Here is a 6,840-nt window from a genome sequence, read left to right as displayed (position 1 = left end):
AAAATCCCTTCGCAATTTATCATCTACAATGTCTCGGCATCATGTTGACCACTTCTTGTGTCAATCGCATGAAAATCCTAGAAGGAGTATTTAAAAGAACATCGCATGGAACTGTCAAAAAAATCCAGCTTTGTGACTGACACACTTCCTGGCGCCTGGTGGTGGCGCTATACCCGGCAGTCACAATAGGAACATCGATGCGATCGGAATCTTCAGACGAACAAACACCCCGCATGGCATCACAATAAGATATTTTTTGCCTTAGATATTAGACACTTCCTGTTTCTCTGATTTCGCCATAAATTTGTCGGCTCGCCATGGCAGAACCGTTCGAGATATCAAAAATCCCTTCACAATTTAGCAAGTCCAATGTCTCGGCATCATGATCGCCACGTTTGGTGTCATTTGCATGAATCCCCTAGGAGGAGTATTTAAAAGTTCACCGCATGCATTTTTTAAACAATCCAAAATAGCCGACTTCCTGTTGGGCGGAGCTTAAATGTTAGAGGGCGAAAGTTGTTCGGGTTGATGAGATCTATAAGCGTACCAACTCTCGTACATGTGCGTACATGTTTGCCCGATCTGTGCAACAATGTTTGTTTTTGCATTACAGGGGGCGCTACAGAGCTCCCTTGCCACGCCCGAGTTCCAGCCTTTGCCGGGTCCTAATGGCCGACGACTCTGACATCTCTGCCAATTTTCAAGAGTTTTTGAGTATGTTAAGGCCCCCAAATTGCCCCGAAACGTAAAAAAAAATAATAAAAAATAAATAATAAATATAGCTGCAAGCAGCTATGGCGGGCCCTCGCACGTTTTTTTTACCGCTACACGATGCGTCCGAGAAAACGATGCCCGGTGGGCAAGGGCATCAAGTGGGTAAACATCAGTGGGCTATTTTTTATGTTTTTACTGAGCCATTTGGGGACTGTAGGTAAAACAAAAACCCCACATTTTAGACAAACATGGGCGCTAGTGAGCCACTTAAGAGACACGCCTATATCTGACCTTTTTGTGCACACTTAACAGCTGACAACTCTGATGTGTGTGCCAACTTTAAGGTTAATCTAATCACGCCAAGAGCCTTAAATATGCCTGAAATAAAAGTAGTTTGCGGCGTTGCCATGGGAACAGCGTTCGAGATATCAAAAATCCCTTCGCAATTTATCATCTACAATGTCTCGGCATCATGTTGACCACTTCTGGTGTTAATCGCATGAATATCCTAGAAGGAGTATTTAAAGGAACATCGGCATCAACTGAAAGGCTTAAAAATGCCTTTAAAATGAAAGTAAAGTTTGACGCGTTGCCATGGGAACAGCGTTTGAGATATCAAAAATCCCTTCGCAATTTATCATCTACTATGCCTCAGCATCATGTTGACCACTTTTGGTGTTAATCGCATGAATATCCTAGAAGGAGTATTTAAAGGAACATCGGCATCAACTGAAAGGCTTAAAAATGCCTTTAAAATGAAAGTAAAGTTTGACGCGTTGCCATGGGAACAGCGTTTGAGATATCAAAAATCCCTTCGCAATTTATCATCTACAATGTCTTGGCATCATAATCGCCACGTTTGGTGTCAATCGCTTGAATATCCTAGAAGGAGTATTTAAAGGAACATCGGCATCAACTGAAAGGCTTAAATATGGCTTCAAAATGAAAGTAAAAAGTTTGACACGTTGCCATGGGAACAGCGTTTGAGATATCAAAAATCCCTTTGCAATTTATCATCTACAATGTCTCGGCACCATGTTGACCACTTCTGGTGTCAATCTCATGAATATTCTAGAAGGAGTATTTAAAAGAACATCGGCATCAACTTAAAGGCTTAAATAAGCCTTTAAAATGAAAGTAAAGTTTGACGCGTTGCCATGAGAACAGCGTTTGAGATATCAAAAATCCCTTCGCAATTTATCATCTACAATGTCTCGGCATCATGTTGACCACTTCTGGCGTCAATCGCATGAATATTCTAGAAGGAGTATTTAAAAGAACATTGGCGTCAACTGAAAGGCTTAAATATGCCTTTAAAATGAAAGTAAAATCTGACGCGTTGCCATGGGAACAGCGTTCGAGATATCAAAAATCCCTTCGCAATTTATCATCTACAATGTCTCAGCATTATGTTGACCACTTCTGGAGTCAATCACATTATTTCTCCAGGAGGAGTATTTAAAAGTTTACCGCATGCAGCTGTAAGGTTTAAATATTCCTTAAAAATGAAAGTAAAGTTTGACAGGTTGCCATGGGAACAGCGTTCGAGATATCAAAAATCCCTTCGCAATTTATCATCTACAATGTCTTGGCATCATGTTGACCACTTTTGGTGTCAATCGCATAAACATTGTAGGAGGAGTATTTAAAAGAACATCGCATGGAACTGTCAAAAAAAATCCACCTTTGTGACTGACACACTTCCTGGCGCCTGGTGGTGGCGCTATACCCGGGAGTCACAATGGACACATCGATGCGATCGGAATCTTCAGACGAACAAACACCCTGCATGGCATCACAATAAGATATTTTTTGCCTTAGATATTAGACACTTCCTGTTTCTCTGAATTCGCCATAAATTCGTCGCCTCGCCATGGCAGAACCGTTCGAGATATCAAAAATCCCTTCGCAATTTAGCAAGTACAATGTCTCAGCATCATGTTTACCACGTTTGGTGTCAATCGCATGCATCCTCTAGGAGGAGTATTTAAAAGTTCAATGCATGCATTTTTTAAACAATCCAAAATAGCCGACTTCCTGTTGGGCGGAGCTTAAATGTTAGAGGGTGAAAGTTGTTCGGGTCGATGAGATCTATATGCGTACCAAGTCTCGTACATGTGCGTAAATTTTTGCCCGATCTGTGCCTCAATGTTTGTTTTTGCATTACAGGGGGCGCTACAGAGCTCCCTTACCACGCCCGAATTCCAGCCTTTGCCGGGTCCTAATGGCCGACGACTCTGACATCTCTGCCAATTTTCAAGAGTTTTTGAGTATGTTAAGGCCCCCAAATTGCCCTGAAACGTAAAAAAAAAATAAAAAAAAAAAAAAAAAAAAAAAAAAAATAATAAATCCGAGCAAAAACAATAGGGCTTCGCACCTTTCGGTGCAGGCCATTCTGGCCTGCTCCTCGGTGCTCGAGCCCTAATAAATCCGAGCAAAAACAATAGGGCTTCGCACCTTTCGGTGCAGGCCATTCTGGCCTGCTCCTCGGTGCTCGGGCCCTAATTAAACTAAAGCTTAATCCTGGCATAGGCGATCCCTGTCCAGGAACCACGCCTTATAGTATATGAAACCCAGTATACATGTGCATTTTTAAGGATAAAACATATCAAAATATTTAAATACTTTTTTACATTGTAATTCACAAACGTTAGTACTTACAGAGAGTTGGGAGCGTATTGGAGGCAGAGCATAATATGTACCAGATGTTGACGTATTTGTCTGCTTTCGAACAGATTCTGGACTTGTGAGCACTAAAACTTTCAAATGAGCGTCTGAAAACTGTGTGGTCGTAGTTTCTGGAGCAGGGTTCTGTTGTTTTACAGGTGTTGACCGTGGGACATCAGCAAAAAAAAGTCCTGCTTTCTCGCAATTAAGCTCCGCTTCATTCTGTGTTGCAAGGGACTCTTGACTTTCATGAGACGGATACTGAGAAGTTAAAGAAACATAGATTAATACGTTTTTAATAATAGGAAGACATTTCTAATAAAAAAAAATGACCACGTTTTGAAGCACACTGACGAAAAGCAAAAATAATAAATCGAAACATAAAAAACATGCATACCTCTGCTTGCCGTAGAAACGTTATGGGCACAGCTGACGCTTTTAGAAAACGACGCCGTCCTTGCTCGTTGTGGTGGAAATCATCCTGAAAAAAATTATCGCTGCACACTCTCTTCTCAGTCAGAAAATCTACAAGTGTGTTGATATCCATGTCCAGCGCGAGAAGCCACAGCATCAGTCGCTCAGGGTTGCGTGTTGGAAATCTGTGAGAACTCCGGGTAATGTTACTTTCTAGCGAAAGTAATCTTTTCTTTTTCAAGATATTGCCACATCTAGGGTACGCACACGTACGAACCATTTTAAACCATAAATTGACAACACAAACAACCTTATTTGTGTCACTCCACAGCTAACAACTTCTGAACGGTACTTCTCAACAATTGTAAACACTACGGTAACTAACGTTAACGGTAACCTTGGAGGTCATTACGTAATGCGTAAGGTCGTGAACGCGCACCGCTCGGCAAGACGCAAAGTTGCCATTATAAAGTACACATTATTTTTCTTTTATTTTCGAAAATGTGGATGTTTCGCTAGATAAGACCCTAATGCCTCAGTTAAGAACGTTTAGAGCCCTTTGAAGCTGTACTTAAACTGCAATTTTAAACTTCAAATCATTGGGGTCCAATGAAGTCCACTATATGGATAAAAATCTTGGAATATTTTTCTCAAAAAACCTAATTTCTTTTCGACTGAAGAAAGAAAGGCATACAAATCTTGGATGACCTGGGGGTAAGTACATTATGTGGAAAAATGTTTTATGAAAATGGACTAATCCTTTAAGTAGGGCAAAACAGGAAACAAGCAGAGAAGCAAGAGGTGCGGCGGTATGGACGTTACAGAATCCCCCCCCTCTAGGAGCGCCTCCTGGCGCTCTACGGGGTCTTCCTCGAGAGCGTTGTGCAGGACGGTCCAGTCTGGCTCGGTGGAACTCCTGGATGAGGTTAGGATCCAGGATGTTGTCCGAGGCTACCCAGGACCTTTCCTCAGGGCCATAGCCCTCCCAATGGACCAAATATTAGAGACGACCCACCGCGTCGCCTCGAGTCCAACAACTCTCTCACGGCGTAGGCCGGTTCCCCGGCAATGTCGAGAGGAGGAGGTGGCTCTTGAGGCTCAGTGTTGGGGTCGTACTCCGCATGATAAGGTTTTAACCGGGAAACATGGAAAGAGGGAGAAATGCGATAATTAACAGACAGGTCCAATTGGTATGTAACATCATTAATTTGTATAATTATACGGAAAGGTCCTACGTACCTCGAACTTGGACGGGAGCTGGAGTTTCAGATCTCTTGTTGAGAGCCAGACCCTTTGACCAGGTTGGTACGGGGGACGAGGACATCTGTGCCGGTTGGCTTGGAGCTCCTGGTTGCATATAGCTCTCTGGAGTCTAACATGGGCGCTTTCCGAGACTTCTCCACTCCTCCTCATCCAATTGTCCACAGCAGGGACATCAGAAGGCTCTCCAGACCAGTGGCGGTTCTAGACAAATTTCACTAGGGGGGCCAAGGAGGGGCCAGTGTTTTACCAGAGGGGCACATAAAAAAATGGCAAGAAATGATATTTAAAGATTATAGGGGTGGTTACAGGAATTAGTTTAAGCCAGAAGTATGCCTTAGTTTAATTAGGAAATAAAACTAGTTTTAACAAACATGCCTTACTAAAAACATTACTTGTGTGCATTTTGAAGCAAAACAAAGGGCACTGATGTATTTTAAGATATGGCATTGCTAGTTTTTTTGAGGTTGGACAGCTCTTACATTTATTTTAGTCTAGGACTAGTCTAATCCCTGTACGTGAAACCATCCCTTAAACTGTATTTTACTTTACAATCATATACATATTTATTTAAGAGTGAGTGCATATGCAAAAGATGAGCTGGGCTCTCATCAGCTCCCTTTTCAGTAGTCAGGGCACTGTGGTTAGGTAGTCTGCCATTATGCCAAACGTTAGTTACCTAAAAATTCCATGCAACGCAAAAACCAGTGAGCATCAATGGTCCCCTTACTGGAAATCACGTGACCTTTTCTAAAGCCCTCCAACCGAAAATCATGGGAGCCTACTCAATAAACTTTATGAAATGCAAACTTTTATAAAGACAAACGTTTGTTTTAGTTTAAATATAAACACACATTGCTAGACAGTTAGAGACCACAATCTTCTCAATATTTAAAATAATATTTATTTTAAATTGTAAAGATTTTTATATGTAACATTTAATAATATTCCTCCAATTTTATTCACGTATATGTAAGAACATAATTACAGCGCTTTTTACAATGTGTAAACTTTAAAAAGTTAGTGAGATGTTGGTTTTTCCGGTTGTTGATGAGTAACAGCTGTGAATGATCACAACGCGTAGCCACGTCACAGGAGATTAAGTGAACAGTGTCCCAATGTCAAGTGAGCTAGAGTCCTTACCAGTGCCCAAACCTGCATACACATTCACAACATCGAGAGATTGGGAACGAATTGAGACACTAGCCGAGCAGCACCCGCAGCCAGCTAGGCCCTGTCCCAAATGGCGCACTTCATGTGGACTTTCGGTCTTGTGGCCTTAAATTGCGCGTTCTCGCTTAGTCTACGAATCCATAGGGTGTCCCATCTGTCATTTTTACGCTTTGAAGTGTGCTCATCAGCGCCTCCTTTGCCCCCTTGATGCGGTCTTCAGCGAAGCCCGCACTGCAGCAGGCTTCGCGCACTTTGCCAACCCAGAAGTCCTTGCGAAAGGGCAATCAGACGACGGAAGGGAGGAGTTCACACTGACGGGCAACTTCTCTACCTATTTCCGGTGTGATGCTCGAGTCTGTCCTAAAATACGACTCCGGTGCACCCACGTGGACTCGCATCAAGGGTCCCTAAAGTCTGGACTACGTGATGTCATCAAAGTGTGGACTCTGAGGAGGACCACCAGCTCCCAGCTAACAAAAAAAGGTCCCCAGGACGTCCCCTAAACGTCCTCTGCGAACGTCCCCCGGACGTCATTGTGCATGGTACCCGTTACGTCGAGCGGACGTCCGCTAGGACGTCCTCCGGACTTTTACATAGACGTTCGCAGGACGG

The sequence above is a fragment of the Paramisgurnus dabryanus genome, chromosome 7, assembly GCF_030506205.2.
Source record: "Paramisgurnus dabryanus chromosome 7, PD_genome_1.1, whole genome shotgun sequence".
NCBI classification, from domain to species: domain Eukaryota; kingdom Metazoa; phylum Chordata; class Actinopteri; order Cypriniformes; family Cobitidae; genus Paramisgurnus; species Paramisgurnus dabryanus.
Note: the sequence above shows the minus strand (reverse complement) of the source record.